Consider the following 23,538-nt stretch of genomic DNA (forward strand, 5'->3'; position numbering starts at 1 on the left):
CAAGTCCGGAGGGCATAAAAGGTATTTCTAATCTGCTTCTCCTTTTCTGACTGGACCAGGCAGAGGCATTAGGCTCGGCTGGAAGCACTTGAAGCAAAGGTGCACTTGCTCCCCAAGTCTGACTCTGTCTATGAACATACTAAGCATATGCGTGCGTGTGTGTGTGTGTGTGTGTGTGTGTGTATAGTGAAGATATATGAAGATAAATATACATGCACATGTATGCACACGTGTATATATATACACATGTATATCTTCATTAACAAAATGCACTATTAATTTTAACCTTACTTGAGAGAGAGATTTAAATAATAAATAGTGCTAAACCAAATAAGTAAATTAAATGGAAGCCAGGCCTAAAATATATTCCTAAGTAAAAGTGAACGGGGAAAAGGAGCTGTGTGGGACCTCAGCGTCAGCCAAATGTACCTCAAACATCTCATGGTGATGTGCTACCAAGGTTAAACAAAAACAAAAGGCAACACACAAAACCCCCAAACAAAAACCTGAAACTGTCAAGAGAGCAAAACAGAAATGTAAACTAAACCCATCTAAGTAAACGCCTTCGATGAGCTCTGATGCCCCAGGGTGCTGGCACAGGTACGGGAGCAAATAAGACAGGTGAAGGATGTGTCTGATTTTCCTCCTCTCATCATTTGCACCCTAAAAAGGCCTAGGCCATGCTCCCTCCATTAAGGTGGGAACCACAGCTCTTTTGAAGCAGTCTAATTCACAAAACATTGCATGGCCTTTAAACTCTTTAAGGATTTTGATTGTGCCTCAGTTTACCTTGTTGAAATTAAATGTAGACGTTTCTCCACCTGAGACCCTCTTCACCTCTCAAATGAGGACTTTGTGGAGCCAACCACCTCTTAAAAATCGTGCAGTAGGATGCTTCACTCCTTCTTTAAAAGGGGAACAAGAAGACCCTTGGCAGGGAATAGGGAGGCAAAGTTTAGAACAGAGGCAGAAGGAACACCCATTCAGAGCCTGCCCCACATGTGGCCCATACATATACAGCCACCCAATTAGACAAGATGGATGAAGCAAAGAAGTGCAGGCCAACAGGAACCGGATGTAGATCTCTCCTGAGGCAGAGACAGAGAGACAGAGATACAGCAAATGCATAAGCGAATGCCAGCAGCAAACCACTGAACTGAGAACAGGACCCCCATTGAAGGAATCAGAGAAAGAACTGGAAGAGCTTGAAGGGGCTCGAGACCCCTTATGAACAACAATGCCAACCAACTAGAGCTTCCAGGGACTAAGCCACTACCCAAAGACTATACATGGACTGACCCTGGACTCTGACCTCATAGGTAGCAATGAATAGCCTAGTAAGAGCACCAGTGGAAGGGGAAGTCCTGCCAAGACTGAACCCCCAGTGAACATGATTGGGGGGAGGGCGGTAATGGGGGGAGGATGGGGAACACCCATATAGAAGGGGAGGAGGGGGGTTAGGGGGATGTTGGCTTGGAAACTGGGAAGGGGAATAATAATCGAAATGTAAATAAGAATTACTCAAGTTAATAAAGATTAAAGAAAAAAATCGTGTGAAAACTTCACCCTTGGTATCCCAGTCAGGGGCTCTATTCAGAATTAAGGAGTAAAAGACTTTAAAACATGGAGAAACAAAAGTGAATAAAGTACTAAAGGATAGAGCGACCTTCCACGCACATTGTTTGGTAGGACTATTGTCAGGGACCAGTAGCAGGCATGGTGAGACACACCTTTAATCTAGCACACAGGAGGCAGAGGCACGAAGTTCTCTGTTGTGCCTGAAGCAAGCCTGGTAAGGTAGTCCAATCTCAGCAAGGTTATCAGGTGCATTCTAATGCAGTGAGATTGGTGTCCTTAGAAACGTTTTGTAGGAACAGATGCATATGGAGGGGAAAACAACTGAGAACACGGGAAGAAGATGGCAGGAGGCTGGAGAGATACACCCACAAGCCTGGCAGGGCTTCCAGGGTCACAGGAACCAGCAGGGGCCACAAAGGGGAGGAGAAGAGCCTCTTCCAGGACTGTGGGGGTAAGTACGGCTGACTTACATTTTTATTTTGAAGACACAGTCATGAAATTTTTAAATAAATATTTGCCATCTTAAGGCACCGTCTCTGGGGCCCAGCGAGTCTTTTATACCCCCAGGTCCCATGTCTGTAGATTCAGCCAATCGTGGATCATGTTCTATTTTTAGATTCCTAGCTTACACAGGCATCATTGGAGGAGGAATTCCCTAAGGGAGGGGGGCTAGGAGGGCATAGTGGTGTGTACATAACATGGGGGTTCAGGGAAAGGAAGGTTGAAGGGGGAACAAGATCCAAGGAAACGATGGAAAGAGGAAGGAAGGTGAATCAAAACAAAACAAGGAGGAACAAGCCACAGGGAAACCTACCATTTCCTAAGCCAATTAAAAATATAAGTTAAGCTGGGCAGTGATGGGGCAGGCAAATCACTGTGAGTTCAAGGCCAGCCTGGTCTGCAAAGTGAGCTCCAGGACAGTCAGGGCTACATAGTAAAACCCCGTTTTGAAAAGCCAAAAATGAATGAATAAATAAATAACTACATATATACACATACATACATACATACATACATAATATCATAGATATATAACATATATATTTGTATATACAAATGAGTGTGTGTATGTGTATATGTGTATATGTGTGTGTGAGAGAGATAGAGATAGAGATAGAGATAGAGAGAGAGAGAGAGACAGAGAGAGAGAGAGACAGAGAGAGAGAGAGAGACAGAAAAGTCATATCCAGCATGCAGGGTAATCTTGCTCTCAGAAGCTACAATTTATTAAACAAAAATCCCAGTCCCAGGTGTGGGGCACCTCTAAGCTGTCAGTCAAGAAGGACCCAGAGGTTCCCTCTGCTAAGCAATGCAGGCTGTTTGCGTTCTTCTTGGTCGTCCATTAGAACTAGATGGCAAGTCTTCACTGCTGAGGCCCCACCCATCTTGGTTGTAAGATGCAGATAAAGGAATCTGAAACCGAGCTGGGTGCTTGCTCCCAGTAGCCAGCATTTGTAGTGCCAGAAAGTTCTATATGGCCTGTTGTGAGGAGAAAGGTTGTGCCCACGGGTGCAACAGTGGAGTAACGGATATGGTGGAACCAACTTCAGGCTCGCTCCATAAGAGGGAGAACATGCCCGGTACTGTAAACTCGGCCAAACACCCATGGCTGCAGAGGTCATATTTCCTTGAGAGATGTAACCATCCTACAGTGTCAAAATGCCGTCTATTTATTTCTACTAGAGACGAAACTCCTCAGCGTTAGCCAGAGAAGCTTCTTCCTGCAGTGTACTCATGGCTGCCCAAAGTGCTGAGAACTAGTGAGGTGTGCACGCAGCCATGAAGAGGACATGTATGCTATCTCCTCTACAGTTCAGGACGCAGTGTGGAAGAGAGACTGAGGAGAACAAAGGAGCTCAAAGACGGGGCAGAGGGCTGCAGGATTCCGTCTTCGTGGCAATACAAGCCCACTGCAAATATGGCCTCACCTCGGCTGCACTGGGCCTCAAAAGACTGGATTTGTAAACAGTCAGTCACTGGTGAGGAGGGGCTCACAGGGTTTTACTTTGAAAACTGTTAGTTATCAGTGGATTCTGAGGGAGGAACGGTCGTCGTCATCATCTTCAGTTATATACCACTGGAAAGGACACCAGGCTCCTTAAGGATTACAGCACAAAGGGAAGAGACATGCATGTGAAGGGCGTAGGAGGGAGACAGGAGTGGGTGGGGTCTAAGAGTGCACATGTCCAGGAAGAAGAGCGAACTTGGTCAATGAAGTCTGGGGTTAAGATGTATTTTTAAAAGGTGCACATGTGTGGAGCACAGGGCAGGCTTCCGTTTGTATCATTTTTCTCCCTAAAATCCTATATAGAGGGCAAATCACGTGGCATCTTCATTGTATCATATTAGAAATAACCCAGAGCTGTGGGCATCTAACAGTGTGTGTAGGTTCTAGGCAAATCCTGTGCTGTTTTATACAATGGATGTGGGTGCCTATGGATCGCTGGTATCTCCAGGGGGTCCAAAGCCACCCACCCTCACAGATAACCACAGAAGAACTGGGGCCAACCATTATTACAGGAAAATCATACAATTTGCTTCTTCAGCAGGAAGATAATGAAGCCCTCCCATCCTCTCATGATTAACACAACTGAAGATTGGGGTCCTTAAGTGAATGTAGCTTCAAAGAGTTAACAGCATTTAGAATAGTGTGCAGAGTAGAGAAATCCCAGTAGTTGGTCCTTGGGTAGCTGAAGCAACCCATGAGTCCAGTGGAAATGAATTTAATGGCTAGTAAACAACTAAGCACAGCCAGCAAGCACTGAGCACAGGCATCAAGCACTGAGCATAGGCAGTAAGTACTGAGCACAGAGCACAGGCAGTGAGCAATGAGCACTGACAGCGAGCACTGAACACAGGTAGTGAGCACTGAGCATAGGCAGCAAGTACTGAGCACAGGTAAGGAGACTCAAGCACGGGTAGCAAGCACTGAGGCACAGGTGGTGAGCACTGAGCATAGCCTGTGAGCACTGAGTATAGGCAGTGAGCACTGAATACAGGTAGCAAGTACTGAGCACAGGCAGTGAGTACTGAGTACAGCAAGTGAGCACTGAACACAGCCAGGGAGCACTGACAACAACCACTGAACACAGGCAGTGAGTACTGAGTACAGCCAGCAAGCGCTGAGCACAGGCAGGGAGCACTGAGCACTGGCAGTGAGTACTGAACTCAGTCAGGGAGCACTGAACACAGGCAACGAGCACTAAGCACAGAAGTAAAGATTGCTTCGGTGCCAACTTACTTGTTCTTTCACTATCACAATGGGAACCTGGATGCAGGGAACAGAGCAAGAGTGGGCCACTCTTTGAGGGAAAACAGGTCCCCTGGGTCCAGGATTACTAATCTTAAACAAGACACTGCTGCCTTTCTTAATCCATAATACAATGGCTTGAGTTACATTTTGCAAACACTTGAAAACCTTCACTTCACATTGAAAACCTTTTCCTCTGATGCTATATGACATGGCTAAGGCTGGGATGTGACTTCAAGCTCCTTGACACCAGAGATGTTGTCTTATGGCCAGTTTCACTTCCTGGCCCTGTTGAGATATTAATTCTCTTGGCCCAAGGTTCTTGATCATTTCATAAGCTTAAGATAAAATTACAACATTTAATAAATTCTAAAGCATGAATTACGTTTAAACCTCATGGTTCCTAGTCTGCCTTTAGCATAGATGCACATGGTCACACATGCATGAGCATATGTGCCTAGGGTGCCCACACGCTGTCATAGACACAGAGGCTCATACATGCATGTAGACAAATACACATGTATGTATTGACAAACACATGTGTCTATAAAATCTGTGCATATGCAAGGACATGCACACACATCTGGGGTACAAGCGAGAAGACAAGGGAAGTTTTCAGTATAATTCCTTCATATCTGTCTCACCCCACTTCTGTCCTCCTGGCTTCTCTCCTAGAAGGACGTTGTGGCTGTATTAAGTACTCTGTGTTCTGTATTTTGTCTTACCCTCATAGTGGGGAACAATCTCCCACCTCAATATCTCTAAAGGAATCACATCTGCCAACCCCTTCTTCCCATCTAAGAGAGCATTGAATTCCAGAACTTAGTAAGTAGTCAGCTTTGATGGCCAAGGAACCTTCATTGTTCATGTGATTCATTCTACGCTAAGGTAGAAGGCAAGAAATAAACTGTACACAGGTGTAACAAAGCACGGAGAATACCCTTTGGTTTGCCATGGATACATCATATTAATGCATTTAATAACACCTATACAATCCTGCAGGCTAGGTATCATTATCTGTTATACAGTCGGGGGAGGGGGGGCTGAGGCCCAGAATGTTTCTGGCCTGCTTAATTCTAGTCTCCTAGAACTGGGTCTAAATCCTGCTCCCTTAACCAAGGTGGTATGTCTTCCTTCTTGTTTATCCTTTCCAACTTGTGAGAAAAAGTATTTGTCTTTAGCCATTGTCCCAGTACAGTACGGGCACTGGGTACACATAAAGCTTTGAATGGACACAGGGAAGCTGGTATCTATTTCCTACAGTCTAGTCAAGCACAAAGGAAGGCAGGATCTTGGGAGAGTTGGTTACCTGTGCTGTCTGCTGGCCCAGACATGGGCTGTCTTTAGTCTTCCTCCTCTTTCCTCTGGTGAGGAGACTGGTCAGTGAAGAACTGGACAATGTCACCCCAGAAAGATGACTTCATCGGAGATGGACTCCATTACGCAATGTCAAAATTATCACCCTGAGTAGTTGGTACCCTCTGAGAAGGACATTTTCTAAGGTAAATGATGTCATCCCCTGAATGATGTCATCACCTGAATGATGTCATCACCTGAAGTAGACAATGCCATCCGGGGTAGAAAGTACTGCCTGTGAGGTAAGTTATCACTGGAAATGGTCAATGCCATCTGAGGTAGGTGATGTCACCTTAAATGGATCTTGTCATCTGAGGCACACATTTCACCTGAAATGACGTGCCCTGAGGAGAGTGATACCATCTGAGGTAGGCCTTACTGTCTGACATGGACAGTAACACCTGAGAGGGATTCATCACCTGAGATGGACTACATCACTTGAACCAACATAAGACAAAGCTTAATGTGTCCACTTGAGAGAAGCCATGACTTTCGTGGAATGCTGGGAACTCTTTTGGTTCCAAACAGAGCCTTTCGATTGCCCGACTAGAGCCTAAGACACTACCCCAGGTGATTCCAGTTGAAATAACCACCCTGGCAGTAATCTTCTACTACTGGTAATGTCAACCACACCACCACCCTCTCCTCTTCAACAGGAGTGCAGTATCCAGGACACACATGCTTACACAGAAGTGCCACACGGCCAGTAGGTGACACCATAACAGTCATCTTGATGAAAATAAGTGAGGAGAAACCAGGTTCTGGCACCCTCAGAATCTGGGGTGGATGAAATTCCCAGACAGACAAAAGACATAGCATCAGCACACCACCCCTGGGAAGCCTAAGTTGAAGCCATGAGCAATGAAAAGAGCCTATCAAACAACTAGGGTCTAAGAGCTAAAATACCATTTATATATAGTATAAATACAGTTATATATATACATATACATAAAACATATTTATTTAAAAGAGGTATTTTGACTTAGGCTTGAAATCAACTGGCTGGACTGTTTAGTGAGGCCACCCTCTTGGGTGTTAGCTGAGCTCCACGGTGGAGATCTATGGTAGAGATGCAAGCTCTGCTATAATCGTTCCTCATAATGGAACATTATACAGGAAAAACAACACAGCAATTTTCTCTAATCAGGTTGTCGAGTGAAAATAATTAAGCAAAATAATGCACACTAATTACAAAACCTGATACCGATGTGGCCCGTGATTGAGGAAGTAGGAGTGTGCTTTTATTTGGACAATTACTGATTATTAGAAATTCACATTGACTATCAGCCATATTCTGTTCTAAAGAAACACCTGACTCCACAGTAAATATGTACGGGGACGTGGACAGTGCCCTCCCTCTCTCCACATCTGTAGGACCTCCCTCAGCTCTCGAAGGCTGAAGGACTTCCCAGAAACCTGAGAGCAGTTCTGTTGTGCTAATTGCAGAGGGAAGCTAGGAGGAAATAAGTGGTGAGAGCTTGCCCGAAGATGCCAGCCTTTGAACACCCCCGCCCCCAGTACCTTCTGCATATGCTAGAAAGATTCCAAATGATGAAATGGACCAAGAATGGACACATGTGAGGGGCACAAGTGAGACCTTCCATAAGGCCCACAAGTGGGTCAGACAGATCCCCGTGTTCTCTTATGTAGGTCACGGCTCCCAAGCAGGATCAGCATCGAGTAAAGAAACCTCCCAGGAGCCAGCCGGTCCCTGTTAGCCCCATTCCTACCCCAGTCACCGTGACTTCTGTGTAACGCACAGAGTCCTTTCTGGCCTTCAGGTTCTGTGATTTCACTTCACTTATTTACACTGGAAAAAGAAAAACCAGAATGTTTTTTATTTTTATGTTACACTTAAGTCTATGATGCCTTAGGCTAGTTTCTGTATTGATATAAGATAGAAGGCCTAGATGAAGGCTTTTGGTTTGTCGCCTTATACATGTCTGCTTGCATCTACGTCATTTTTGGAAGCTGCTGCCTCTGCTTCAATTTCACACGTTTGCCAGCAGTGGCAGGGGAACCATCGTGCGGGGCTTTTTCTGGGGATATATCTGCTTCGTGGAGATTTCTAATGTGCTGTGTCAATCCAGACTGCCCCTGCGTCCCTGGCAATAATGCATCTCTTCATCTAGAGGTAGACTTCCCACCCAGGAACCTCGCAGAAAGACTTGGAGAATCGTCCCTGAGATTTTCAGCCATCTCTCGATGTCTGCAAAATCTGTTTTCAGAACTCTCTGAAGCCAGAAGATGTGCAGGACCCTTGTCTAAAAATGCATATAACTTCCATACACCAATTTTGTACACTTAGTTGTCTCTAGACTAATAAAACCGAACACAATGAAAATGCTGAGTAAAACAGTGTGTTATTTAGAAAATGGCAAAAAAAAAAAAGTTTGTGTATTTTCAATGTAGATATGTTCCCCTGGCCACATATTTTGATCTATAGTTTGTGGGATCTCTAGACACCTAGAATTAACTGGTAACTTGTATTTTCTGGTTGCCATACATTATTATATTCTTAGGCTTAAAAGTTGGAACTCTGGTCCTCTAAGCAGGGCAGTTGGCTGCCTTGGTGGAGCTGGCATGCAGATGTATGTACACATGAAAGATTCCACCCCTCGCTGTATTTTTCCTCTGCAGAATGGGTGTTTGTAAGCAGACCTGGAACATATGCCACAACCGTGTTGGGTACATCAGCTATGCTGTAAATGAGAAGCAACGTCAAGGCCAGTGTGCGAGCCTAGAGGAGCCGGATATAAGCAAGACTGTAGCCCCCTTGGGAGAAATCAATTAGCCATAGAATGTCATGGCCAGCTTTAGCTTCACAGGAGTGTGAGGGTCTGTGTGGTGGTCCAGATTTTACTTCTGTGAGGCTGAGCTGAACGTTTCTGTTGTTCCTGTCACAGTGAGCTATAGAACTCACCTTTCATTGGGGTAGACTTACCTTATAGTACATTTGGTGTTTCAAGACGGGACAAGTTTTCAGATGGAGTTGTCTATGCATGCATGTACATACGTATATACACACATGCATGTGTATATTAACTATATAGAAAAATGGTCTGTTATACTCAAAGCAGATGTTTTTGAACCTATTAAGAACCAAAAGACACAGAAAATGCATTCTACTTAAATAAAAGAATGAATATTTCTCAAATTCCTTTAAATGGTCAAAGTCAGGAATGTGGAAATAGGTTTTTAAAATTAAACATCACCATTAGAACAGGTCTGTAAATGAGCCATGAAGACTCCCAAACCTAGCAACCCCCTGAGGTGTGGTCTCTGAGCAGCCCCATCAGCAAGGGAGGAGCAAAGGTACCAAGAGCTTGAAAAAGTCCCCACCTTTGAATACCTAAAGGACTGGGGTGACTGCCTGGCCTGGGTCTCAGATCCTCAACTTACCCTGCATTACCATTCAGGTCTTAGCTAATGCCACATCCAACCCAACACTGAAATGGAGCCACCATCCTGCTCTGTCCTCTCTGGTTGGATACTAAATCCCAATTTAAACTAAATCCTGGCAGGAAAGACATATCTTGGATCAGGAAGATGGGGACAGAGAATGTGATCTACTGTCTGCACAGACTGACCATGATTGAGTTACTGGGGTAGGGTTTGAAACGTAAGATAGTACTCATTTTCAACCCTAAATCCCTGTAGTCTCATTTAATCAACAAACATGATGTAAGGTATAGCTTGTGATTCCATCCGACCAAAATTATCCCAGAATACAAGGAAAAGATTTGTTGAAGGCAGAGACTGTGCCTGGCACCTCACATGTATCTTGGAAGCAACAGGATGTGGCAGAACCTTCCCTAATGAATAAAGACTTCAAGGAGCCAATCACTGGGCAAGTAGGCGGGACTTCCGGGTCGGAGAGGGGAAGAGGGGAAGCAAGAGAAAAGACAGGTCTTTTGTACAGAAGAGATGATGGAGGAATAAATGTAGGTAGCTGAACTCCCTCCCTTCCCCAATTCAGGCAGCTGATCCTCTGGGATCCACTATCGGAGGATTTGTATCTTAGAATAGCTTACAAATTAGGATGCTGCACCCAACGATTGTGTTACCTGCTGATTCTAAACTCAGTTTGTGTGGTATTTTCCTTCAGACAGTGACTCAACTGGGTTCCAGAGAGAAAGGTACTGCATCAAAGCGTGGGGTTGTGAGAAGTGCACCCCAAATAACAGTGGTAATTTGGAAGCATGTGGCTGGCGTGGCAGCAACCTGCCAGGGGAACTTGTGGGTGGGGAGATTTCAGAGCTCTGAGTCAGAGACTCTGTCAGGATGAGAACAGGTTGGCCAGTCTGCCGGGTAGCGTGGGATTCATATTTTTTACTTCAAGCTACAAGAGTTTAGGTGTATTTTATACTTTATGGTTTACAAAATGGTAATAGTTGTGTTCCATTTATATTTGAGAGGAAAGAGCCTTTTAACTGGACAAAAGGGAAAATGTCGATTACTATCTATATGCATGTGAGGGCAGTCACGAGATAAGGCAAGAACCTGTGATTGGGCAGTGGAAAAGGAAGGCGGGCTGAGAGTTTTAGAGACCAGTACAGAGAGACAGGACGAGACCAAGAGGAGAAGATCAGAGGGAACCTATAGGAGAGGAAGAGGAGTCAGAAACACAGTTCTGGGAGTCAGAAGTATTGGGGATTTCTTAGATGATTAAATAATAATTAGCCCCATCTAGGTGTGCACTTTTGATTTTACCTGGTTAGGGAGATTTGTGACAGCTAACCACAGGAAGCAGATAGCTGGGAATGTGAGCTCAATATGCAGGGCCAAAGAGCAGCCGGCTTTAGCGTGGGATGGTGCCTTCTTATATTTCATGCAACAACAGACCACAGAGTATTGTCCACTCTCTTACCCCTCAGGAATTGTAAAGTCATAGTGATTCATTACAGTCTCAGACAACCTCAATGACAAAGGTCTCGCCACCATTACTGACTTACCATTTCAGACAACAACATTCTACAGGGTTCCTGGGTGAATGGGCATTTCTGGATCGGTCTGAGGAAAAACTTTAATTTGCTGTTGTTTGGTGTCAGCAATATAAGGAGGAGGGCTGGCTGAGTTGAGTGACGTGCTTGTTCTCAGAATGCTGTCAGAATAAGTGGACCTTGATCCTCCTAATCCCTAGAAGGGGTGAGGGTAGAACATGGCCATGGACAAGCTATGTGACTTGAGACTTCATTATATCATAAAATGAAGATGGCGGGCAACACCTTGTCTCCAGTTTGTTTTAGGAACAAAAACAACAGATGATCAATGTCCCACGATAGGGGCTCAATATGTAAGGTCGGATCCATCATTGCACAATGAAGGGCTGTGCCCTTCACACCTCAGTCTTCTGAGCTTCCTCCTGCCAAGGTCACCCATGAGCTTCTTGTTCTGAGGGCTCATGACCTGCCTCTTGCCTGGGCCTCAGCATAAACTGAATTTACCATCCTCCTAAGAAGCTTCCTCAGAGTTTCTGTCTTTATATTCCCATATAGCTTCCTGTTCCCCTGGCTACTGGACTTATCTACACACATCTTCTCCCTGTGTTCATATCTTCTCTCCCTCACTACTGGTGCCTGGGGCTTTGCTCATGTAGGTCACTGCCTGAATTATTCTCCAACTCATTGCTACCTGTTTCTTCTTCCCTGGCACGCCATCCCCCACATCCTTTTACTTCATAGCATTTCTTACAGATGTGACCTTGTGACTTGTTTGTTTGCCTAATGTTTGTCTTGTTTTAACCACAGGACCAGGGCATGGAGGATATGAACAATGCATATATTCACGCATATATGAGTACATGTGTGAGCCCACGCACAAGCACATATGTGCTTAATTGTCACCTCCAAAGGAGTAAGGGCAAAGAATTTGTTGATAAAGGGAGTGATTCATGCTATGCAGATGAGGAAATGGTGTGTTAGAAAATATTAGGTCATATGCACTCATATTAAAAACATAGCATGAAGAGTTCATATATAAGACCTGCATATGAACCTCTACAAGAATATGTGCAGAACCAGCATGCCAAGATGGAGACAGCCTTGAAATCTGTCTCAGGTAGCAATGTTAGGATTCACTTGTTAAGTTAGTTAATCTGCATATGCATGTATGTGCTTGTGCATGTGTTCATACATATACTCATACATGTGAATATTTGCACGTGTGAGCTCAAGCATGTTTGTGTTTCTGTGGGTGTGTGGGCATGTGTGTACTTGACGTGTGTATGCTCGTGTGTGTGTGTGTGTGTGTGTGTATATATATATATATATATATGCATGCATATGCTCAAGTATGTGAGTGCATGTTTGTGAGCATGTGTATGTGTGCACGAACAAAGCACAAAGCCAGTAGATGCAACATGTGACATTTTCTTTTGTCAGAACCATGCAGTTGGTGGTGAAACACTGAATGTTCTGAAGCAATGTAGATGGCTTCTCATCACATCTGTGTGGACCATGTCATGGAGCTGAGATGAAGTGTTGCTAAGGTTGAGAATCGGCTAATTTATGCATACCACTTAACTACTTGTTTTACCAGCAACAGTGCTTGCTTCTTTCAAAATAAGAGTTCCAAGCAAAGTTTTAATTAACTTTATATCACTGCGAGAATAAACACACATAATGTTTCCGGATTGGATTTATGCTACATTAGAGTGTCCACGAAGCCATTGAGAAGCCTTTCTTTCTTAGCTTTATTCAGTGTCTGGCAAACTGTAACATCTCCTAATTAAGAAGACTGCTGCATATGGCTTCACTGAAAGTTAGAAGGTTTGGAACTCCAGCTGCATTCTGGGATGCCAGTCGGGTGGTCTGTGCTCCCATCTGTGTGCCTGCTGGGGAAGCCAGATCCCTGTGGCACCATGTCTCGTGATTAGGGTCCTTTGTCACTGAGATAAAAGTCAGGTTTATGTGATCAGCCATTACATCAAAACAGTTCATCCGTAGTGTGTGTGTGTGCGTTTAGGTATGGGTGAATGTGCAAGTTTGAAGAATATGTGTGAATATGGGCATAGGTGTTCAGAGGTCAACATTCAGGAGCCTTACACTTCAATATTTTTAGGATTTATCTTTATATTAAAATTACATACATGCATATGTGTTATTGTGTATGGGGTTGGGGGTATATGGCCATGAATGTAAAGGTCAGGGCATAGAATCCTCCAGAGCTGGAGTTACAGGCATTTGTGAGGTAGCCAACATGATTGATCTAAGTGAACCCTAGTCTTTTGCCAGAGCAGTACACACACCTAATGGTCAACTCCTCAGTTTTTGAGACAAAATCTCTCACTGGTTTGGAGATCACCAAGTAGGTGAGGCTGGCTTGCCAATGAGCCCAGGGTTCTGCCTGTCTCCACAGCCCCAGGGCTGGAATTCTGCCATTCGACACCCTGATTGGCTTTTGGCATACAGGTGGCATATGACCTCAGTTCCTCCTACTTGGACATCAAGAAATCTACTGACTGAGCAATATCACCCCTTATTTAAAGAGTGAATCGCATAATACTGGGGCTGGAGAGATGGCTCGGTGCTTCAGTGCAGTGGCTTCTCTTCCGTAGAATCTTGGTTCAATTACAGCATCCACATGGCAGTTCACAACAGTCTGTAACTTCAGTTCCAGGAACTCTGAGGGCACTGCATGCATGTGATGTACATAGATTCATGAATGCAAACACCCATAAAGAACAACAAACAAATCTTTTTAAAAAACATAGAACATCACATTAACAATCTATAGCGTACTGGGTCCAGGTCACCAGTGGAACAAATAAAACACCAGTATCCCCACCTCAAACACCAGCAGAGGTGACGTGTTTAGTATCTTAGCAGAACCCCATTAACAATGGAAATACAGTTTAAATAGGAACATCAGTCAGTTTCAAATTCCATTTGATTTCACACAGAAGTTATACCAAGATGCCCTGAAGTCCTCCTGGGCCCCACATGATTCTGGAGGATTATTGGGCTCCCAGAAGCCAACCGTACCTGAATGGATTCAGATGGATCCCATCTGGAACCATGAGCCAAAATAAATTCTCTCTTCCTTAAGTTGTCTTGGCCTTGGTGCAACAGAAAAGCGACTAATACTGAAATGAAGGAAGGTCTAGGAAGATGCCTGGGGATGACATCAGTCCGATGTGTGAAATAAAATAAGTGTTCGGCACTCTAAGTTAATTTCTGAGGAACTCTTACCTTTCATAAGCTGCACTGTGAGAAATACACGTAAGAACAGGAGAGGGTTTAAGCAATTTGTTGAAGTAGAATTTTAAATACTCATAATACCACATTCTGCTTTTATTTCATGGTGTACACTTTTTATATTTTAAAAAATAGGGACCTAGGAGACAGGCTGGCTCATTCAGTTCAGCACAGAGAACTGAATTCCGGTCCCCAGCAGCCATGAAGAATCATGAGTAAGCCATGTATGACCTTACTCTATCACTTCGGGCAAACACAGTGGCTCTCTGGAATTTCCTGACCAGCCAGACTGGCTGAATCAGTGAAATCCAGGTTCTATGAGAGACTCTGTCTCACAAACTAACATGGACAGAAATGGATGCCTGAAATCAATCTCAGCCACTACACCCATGCACATGTACTGTCCAGATATGCATAGATATATTATCATATATATATACAGATAACATGCAATGAATAAAATATACTTATCTTAATAAACTTAATTTTATTCAAAGCATGAAATACACTAGGTGACTGCCAATAGAGCGTTCCAGGTTTTATTCACATATACTGTATGGTGTTAGCGTTCCAGCAGTCAATCTGGGTCACTCTGCCTGAGGCATCATCAATCTAGGAAACCTCCACTAGTGGGAGAGAAGTGAAGAAACACCAGGATTGTCTTGACCTTTGTTTTTCTTTCTCCTTTTGATGCACAAGGCAAACAGTTTCCTGTCAGAGCTGGCACTGGGTAACCCAGCTGCAAAGAATGTCTGAGCTAGGATCTGTGCCAAATGTTAAACTAAATGCAAGAGAAATGACAGAAATCTGCAAAATCTCGGCTTGGGCTGAAATTAGTAGCTTGTGTTTCAGTTGAATTAGATATAATCAGATAATTCCATATTAAACTCAGAGAGATTAGAAATAAATTCTGATATTTGTAATATTTTCTATGTGAGAGAGAAACATGGCTTTCCTACCAGTTTCTGAATAGTAAGAGCTTTGTGGTATGCATGTGTGCATATGTGCATGTGAGTATGCATGTATATGTACATGTGTGTGCATGTGCATCCATGTGAGTATGCATGTGTGTGCATGTGAGTGTGCATATTTATATGTATGTATGTGCACACTGTCAAATGTATTATTGTCATGTAGGATGAAGCTCAGTATGTCAGCTGTGTATCTGGTTCCTATACTCAGGCACTCACAGATGATAAACGGCCTCTCTCTCCTCCAGGAGGCATGCTTTCCTGAGGAGAGAAGAGGACACCCACTGAAAAGCAACTCTCACAGGCTTGTCATGTCTCAGTGTGACAAAAATTTCTCTGCCATGTTACTCTAGAAGAGGGCACTTTGGCAAGTGGAAGTGTGCCGTGCTGGTAGATTTTGCATTCCAACTGATAATGACTTCATTCCTCCCATGGACAAAGTTCCAACAACAACAAAATGGAGGTTTTTTTCTTTATTTTTTATTTTTTTTTACATTTTCCAAACCATACCAGAGAGTTTTGATCGCCCTCCTTCATTTGCTGCTGTGCTTGCTGTTCTAGTTTCATTCTGTGGCTGTGATAAAACACTCTTACCAAAAATATCCTGGAGGGCGGGGGGGGCTTTCACTTTACATTTACAGGTCACAATTTATCACTGTGAGAAATTAGGGCTGGAGCTCATGGCAGGAACTGGAGCAAAGGTCACAAAGGAGTGTTTTTTTTATGGGCTTGCTCCTATGACTTACTCGGCCTGCTTTCTTATACAACCCAGGACCACATGCCCAGGGGTGACACCACTAGTGGTTACTGGTTTCTCTTCATCGATCAACAACAAGACAATTACACACACACACACACACACACACACACACACACACACACACACATGGCCACAGGCCAATCTGATCTCTGCAATCCCTCAGTGGAGAATCTCTCTTCTCAGGTGCCTGGCCACGCCCTTTCTGAGAACTTGGCAGTCCACTGGAGCTTTGGTTGATGTTAACACCAGGGACACACTGCTGAAAATGACAGATACATTCAATCTAAAATCATAAAAGTGTAATAGCTAGTTCTTCGAGACCATATCACATGCCAAGAAGACGCATTTAAGGACAGATAACCTTCGATGAAGAACCACTTAGCATCTGAAAGTGCTCATTACATAGAGAACAAACCATGCTTGTACTCCTGAGAAATGAGCAAACCTGAGAAGATCAGACAAACTGCTCACTAACAGAAGAACAGGTAAAGTTGGTCCTCATATTACCTAAGGTTTCCCGTGCTGTATTAATACAGTAAAGGGAGTGAGGAAAGGTCTTGGCTGGAACTATTCACATCTCTACCCCCCACAGACTTATAGTGCAAGATCCATGTCCACAAATGTTCATCAAGTGCCGACCCATTTGGAGCGAGGACTTCATGAAGTAAGTACGATTGTAGACCGAAACAGAAAGACATTTGTGAGACACTCAGACAGCCTAACACCATGGCAAAGTCAACTCACGATGCATAAAGGTGATTTCCTGTTTTCTGATCTACCCCTGAGGTCCAAGTGTACCCTGTCTTCATGATGGAGGCCCTGAATGTGAAGAGCATGTCAGTAATGGAGCCTGCTGCCCTGTGAACCACAGGGCATGTGCATGACCCCAAGGACAGTGGTGCAATGAAGCTGTCATTGTGTGTATGCCTGTGATTCCAGATCCTGAACTGAAGGACTGCTAAAAGCCAAGGCCAGCTTGGGCTACAGAGTGAGTTTAAGACTCGTCTGTGCTATGTCATAAAACTTTGGCAAATGTGTAATGAAAGGAATAGTGAAGCAAGGCTGAAGGGAAAGACAGGAAGCAGGGAGAGAAGAGAAAGCACAAGGAAGAGGAACTAAAGAAAATGACTGAGCGAGAGCCACGTCGTACTGAAAGAAGACAGACTTTGAGAAAGAAAGAATTGGAGCAGAAAGTTAACAACAGTGGCAAAATCAGGAAGATGGGTGATAAATTGATAGATAACAGACAGACAATACAGATCAGGGAGCAAGATATAATAGATAGTAGATGCAGATAAGTGGATGGTAAAGATGATATAACATGTAATATAATATATAACATAACATATTGTGTAATACATAATATATAATATGCACATATATTCATATATACAAATATAAATCTATATGTGTGTGTTTGTTTCTGTGTGATTGTGTGAACATGGCTGACCATTTGGGATTGGATATAAACGTAAATATGTAATCATAATAATTAAAGAAAAACAGGTCATGAGTTTGAAAAGGAACGGTGAGGGACAGGGAGGAGTTGGAGAGGTGGGAGAGGGAAGGGTTGTAATGATGTAAATAGAGTACTCATGAATGAAATTCTCAAAAATTTTAAAATTTAAATGAAAAAATCAACAGAGAAGGGAAATAAGAGTGGGCTGTAGAGGGATGTTTGTAATGAGATATTGAATGTCCTTAGATCCTCTACTGAAATAACATCATCAAACTGCACATATAAGTGGAATGGGAACCAGTAAAACTATCCCCAAATAAAGCTGGTCAGGGCCCACCATTGCTGCACATGGCTGATATCCTAGAGACGAAGGGCAAATACAGCCTACCACTCAGTAGTTAGAGCTAGCCATTACAACCATTAAACCACCCTGTGTAGTCCATACTCAAAGAGGGCACACAAGCTGCAGCACAGAACAAAGCTGAAGCAGCAGGCAGGATGCCTAAGGCAGAATCGGGTGTGGTGCAAGTCTAAAAAATCTCCTGTATTAAACCCCCGATTTTACCTTGTTGTGTTAAACTTTAGCACTCCATCGTTAGAGATGGGCAAAGGCATAAGAAGTATGTGTGCTTAGGTAGCTATAGCCATGCCCTGAATAGCAGACAAGCTCAAAAAAGGGTCAAGAGCATCCGTGTGACAGGACCTCATGGTGAAATCTGCCAGACAGTCAGAGGAGGTGTGGCGGCCCCTCCTGCCTCTCAGGAAAAATCAAGGTAAATAAAGCAAAATGTAAGAGAGAAAGGAAGAGCAGAGGTCTAATGTCAGGAAAGAACAGGCTGAGCACACAGCCCCAGAGACAACAGAGGCTTAACCAGCACAGCGAACAGACCTGCTTGTAACTTAACTAATTCCATAACCCGGAGACAGATCTTTCCCTTTCCTTTCAGTACCTAAGGAAAAGATGTCAATCTTGAAGACATTATGTCAGAAAGAGTTCATTAAACTTTTGCAAGTGGAAACGGTCGGAAGCAGACTACACTCTCGACTCATGTGATGAAACTAACTTCATGGGATTTTACCACCTGGAGTCTCAAAGGAAGCCAAGGTAGAGATTCAAGAGCAGCTGGAAAATTGATGTTCAGAAGCACATTTCATATCAGAACCCACGTGATGTGGCAAACACGGTGCTTGGAAGAAATCCCGTCGCCTTGTATATTGTACAGATAGCGTGAATGAAAAGAAATGGTGAAAGCAACAGACTGAATGATGGAAAAAATCCACACAGCAAAGCAAAAGAAGCAATGAACAAAAAATATACCAGAGACTCAACGCCCTCATAGGCAGCACTTAGAGTCATCAAAGACACGGGAAGCCAAAGGAAAGCAGTAAAAACACAAGACTCAGAAGTCATGTGAAATGGGCTGAATGGATGTGAGGACCTATAAAGAAATCTGAAGTTTTAAAACAATGAACAAAATATATTTAACCACGTAAAGAAGATCAACACACAAGCTGAGAGAGGAGGAAGGGAAGGGATAGATACTGAGGGGATGGATGTGCCAGCATTCAGCTTGATAAGAGAATTAGAAGCCTGCATGTTTAAAAAGTAGAGGGTAATTACCGCTATTTGCATACAACAAAATTGCATATGAAAAATGCATGAGCACCAACCAACTAGAAACTGTCACAGATGGATAACCCTGTGAAGTGACTGAAAAGGCTGAAGGTAGGACTGGGCTGTCCACCTGTAGACAAACACCACTCTGGAATCTGGAGTTTGGATTCCATTCCCAGTAGGGAAAAAAGGAATGCACACGAGGAACTCTTGTAAGAGCCACAGGAGCACTAAACACACACCTTTGTTAACAGGATGCTGGCTGAGTAGACGCATCCCTTGAAGATAAATGCCTAGAACCCCAAGATTACCATTTGAGCCCAAGAAGTCCTAAAGAGGCTCATGTACCTGGATGTTTGGCCCAGCGGGAGTCACTGTCTGAGGGAGCCTATGGAGCCCCCAGCACGTGAGGGCCTTGCTGAAAGAATGGGTCACAAGGAGTCAGGCTTGACCCATTCTATCCATAAGTCTGGTCCACCAAGGTGCAAGCAAGCAGTCGTCTGCTCCAAGTACCCTATCTTAAAAACAAGCACCAGGCTCTCGTCTTTGGGCTTGCTGTTCTTCCGAAACAATGCCTGCTTCTGATTTCTTTGCTGTTATTCCCTTCCCCTCTGGCTGAGTCTCCTTCCAGGCTCACCCATGGCATCACTCAGAGGTGATCAATTTTCTGTGACCTCATCATGGGGACATGAGTATGTACATGACTCCAACTCCCTCCCTGACTCCAAGTTCCGGTCTCCCCTGCTGCCTGAGCATCACCACCAAGGGCTTTGTAAGATGACTCTGAGGTTGCAGGAAAACCTTGGCCACAAGGATGAGATGGAATGAACAAGACAAGTAAGTTAAGTCACCCATCTGGGGGAGAAGACTGAGAGCGGGGTCTAAATAAGACAAATGGATTCTTGCAAGTGCTCTATCTGAGTCTAGCCTTGGTCCACGAGTCCCTCCCCTACCCACCTACCCACCTACCATACTGCCTCTCTGTTCGACCTGCATGTGCGTTCCAAGTGGAAAGGATCCCTAAGCACTATATCTCGTCTCTGCTTTGCTTAGACTCCTTTCCACTCTCCATCCTCACAGGTAGCCTAACTCCAAGTACAACTCAGACTCCCATTTACCTCCATTCTCCTGTCTTCATTATCACACCCTGTCATCAATAACCGGAACCAACTTTTAAACATGTAAGTAAGACTGTGTTTTACTATCTCCTGCTTAAAACAGTAATGGCTCCTCTCAGTGGCACCTAAAATAAAACTCCAAGTCCTTGTAAGCAGGAGCAAGACTCTCAGGACCTTTATAAATCAGTCCACACATCCCATAATAGGTTTTCGGTGTTCTGTTGTTCCTCACTGCTATGAAGAATTAGATTCTTTTCCTGTTGCTGTGATATGATATTCTGAGAAAAGCAACTAGGGACAGGGAGAGTTACTCTGGGTCACAGTTCAAGGGTGCAGGCAGGGTCACATGCAGGCAGGGTCACAGGGCCGACAATACAAAGGCAACAGCAGACTTCACAGGCCTATGTGAAACTCCAAACTCAGTGGCTGAACAGAAATAAGTCCAGCTTTTGTGCTCTCAGCAGGGACAAAGGCAAGTTGTATCCTGGATCCAACTGACTTCCTGCAGCTGGAGGCAGATTGCCTGGACTCAAGTCCAGGCCTGAGTCTCCTTGTGCCCCCTCTCACTTTTCCTTGAAATGTATGGATTTAATGAGGTTCCGACATCATCAGCTCCCATGTGGTCACAGCCCTTCAGCCCCAGGTGGGAGGAGTGGAAGGGTCCCTGTCATCTATACTAGGAGCAGGAGTCCCACCCTAAGTGCTTCTGAGACATGGGACCTGTCCTCAACTTCAACACTTAGTGATGGGAAATCACTGTCTTTAAGCAGCCTATCTCCAAGTTTGAGATGTTTTTAATGCTAATTCCTTCTTTCCACAGACATACACCTTCTCCTGCCTTCTCATCCTGCTCTCCCTGACAATGGAAGGAATATAATCCTGACCTTCCTGACCCTGCAGGTAGCCAGTGCACCACTCTGCATATCCACTCCACTCAGAGACCTTCAGAGATGCCATGGGACCATATCCTCTGTCCTCCAAGGATGCTGTGCTCATCTAAGGCCCGACATGAGGCTGTGACTTGATGGTCACTTGATGCACTTGCGAAGGCTTGGTCATGCTGGGCAAGATCACTGACATTCTCCAAGCAGCTGCACTGTAAAGTCCTAGGACTTAGTTGGCTCTGGTCACTTCTTTTGCTGTCTTTTGTTCTTATGGTGTTGGAGCTCGATGTCTCTCCCCACTGGTCCTGTGTGGTAGGCAAGCTCCCTACTGTGCATCACAACTCAAACGATCACTGTTGTTGTTTTAAGAATATATTTTCAACAACTTTAAAAATAACTGGATCTTGAGAAATGAGAAGTTAAGCCAACAAGGAAATACCTAGTCAGCATCTAAAGCCATTTACTCTGGCCACCAGAGGGCCCCCACATTAATCGTAACTCCTAATCTGTATTGAGAGAGCCAAGAAATGATCCTCTGAGTTTAGCAGGCTCATTAGAATGTGAGATGCTTCCTACCCTAGGACATGTGACTTGTATAAAACTATTTGATTTGTTTCTCTCTTCGTCTAATGCAAAGCCCCTTAAAAATGTCCAGCACATTCATACGCACAAGCAATTAATCCCTAAAATAATGGCTACAGTTTAATTATCTTCATTCATACATTGATCAAAACCTTTACTACTCGCTCTTGGCTGTTCTTTGTATGTGTGCCATAAAACAAGTATGTGATAGAGCAGGTGCTTTATTTTCAGAATCATGTGCTTCGCTGGAAAGTAGATACTCAGAAGCCTGAATGAAAGCATGGAATTAATTTTCTTATCAAATTGGAAATGAGTTTTTAAAGAGATAATGATTAATGTTGGGGGATAAAGCAAAGAATCAATACTTTTGTACATGTTGGAAATGAAATCTGATGGTCTTATGTATTTGGAAGTGTGACTTGTTAATTTTGCAGTCATGTAAAATGACTTTTTAACAAGCAGTGGCCTGTTGAGGAGCTCAATAAAGAAAAAAGGCAAAGTTGGACTTACCAGGATCATTCAAAACAGTGAGAGGGAGGGAGGGAACTCCCAGCTAAGCAGTGACAAACTAGTTTACCAGTGAATTCCAAAGCTTTGAAACAGAAGGGCAATACCACTGAGGGAATCAATGATTCTGAGTTACTATGAAATATCCATAAACACAGACCCCTTCTCTGAAACCAGGAACTGCAAGGGGGACTATGGGGTCCTACTTTGGTTTGGCCTACAGAACCCTGGAGCGATTCAGGAATTGCAGGTACCCAACAGGTGTAAATTTCACAGTGAGGTAAGAACTGAAACCCAGGTCCTCACTTCCTATGACCTATGGCCATTTCTCCCTTGGTGTCTGGTGTCTTAGAAGTATGGCCCTTTATTTGGGAGCTGAGAGATAACACAGGAATAAGATGCTTGTTACACAAAGCATACAAATTGGAGTTCAGATCCTTTGGTCCTAAGAAAAAGCCACCTGCATATGGCATCTTGACTGTAATCCTAGCTCGTGGATGCTAGAGAGAGGGGATCCCACACCAGGCTGCTAGTCATACTAGCCAAAATGTGAGCTTGTGCTCAGTCTCAATACAGAATAATTGAGGAAGACACCCAAAATCCACCTTGGGCATCCTTGTGCATAAGCGCATAGGGCATGTAAACCTGCCCCGGGAAATGCAAGCACATGTGTGCACATACAAGAAAAGGAAAAGAAAGGCTTAATTAGGCTGACAGAAGGCTCTGATCAGAAAAGTATCTGCCACATAAAGTCCTACATGAGCATTAGTCCCCAGAACCAACACATAGGTGGCAAAAGGCTGGACTCTAGGAATATGGAGATGGCAGTATGTATCTGTGCCCCAGGGTTGAAGAGGTAGAGACAGGAGGGTCAGATGTTCAAGGACATCCCCTATTGCATAAGGAGTTAAGGTCACCCTCGGGAGAATGATATCCTGTCTCGAACAAACAATAAAACAAGATATAAGAACATTAGTTTTTTTTTTTTTATTTCAGAGAGGATGTTTTTGGGGTTTTTTTTTCCAAAATTTATATTTAGAAATTCTTAAAGACATGCCTTAAGCAGCCTTTCTCAGAACAACAGTGTGGAAACTGAACACTGCTGACAGGAGCCAGCAAGGGGAAAACAGCAGGCAGCTGTAGAAAAGGGGACCGTCACCCAGGGAAGGGTGGGGGAGTTTCACTGGTGTCAGAGGCTGTGGGCTGCAGGTGTGGCCTGCAGTGTGCCAAGCATCCCTCACGTACTTGCTCTGCGGTGCT

The 23,538-nt window shown here is 44.0% G+C and overlaps 1 protein-coding gene and 1 long non-coding RNA gene across 10 annotated transcripts in view; one reads left to right on the forward strand and one right to left on the reverse strand.

The window, feature by feature from the left end:
• The window catches only part of LOC102551331 (uncharacterized), a 34,186-nt gene extending 11,912 nt beyond the window's left edge, over window positions 1–22,274 (forward strand). The window contains exons 1-3 of one of the 4 annotated variants that reach the window (XR_005491078.2): window positions 10,068–20,024; window positions 20,268–20,368; window positions 21,126–22,274. This is a non-coding gene — a long non-coding RNA (uncharacterized LOC102551331). Of the gene's footprint in view, window positions 1–10,067; window positions 20,369–21,125 lie in introns of those variants that run through there. The other 3 variants (XR_010056079.1, XR_010056080.1, XR_010056078.1) reach the window with 3 other exon arrangements.
• The window catches only part of Dscam (DS cell adhesion molecule), a 585,477-nt gene that overhangs the window by 289,151 nt on the left and 272,788 nt on the right, over window positions 1–23,538 (reverse strand). The window lies entirely within an intron of this gene.

This window comes from Rattus norvegicus, chromosome 11 (genome assembly GCF_036323735.1).
Source record: "Rattus norvegicus strain BN/NHsdMcwi chromosome 11, GRCr8, whole genome shotgun sequence".
Classification (NCBI taxonomy): Eukaryota; Metazoa; Chordata; class Mammalia; order Rodentia; family Muridae; genus Rattus; species Rattus norvegicus.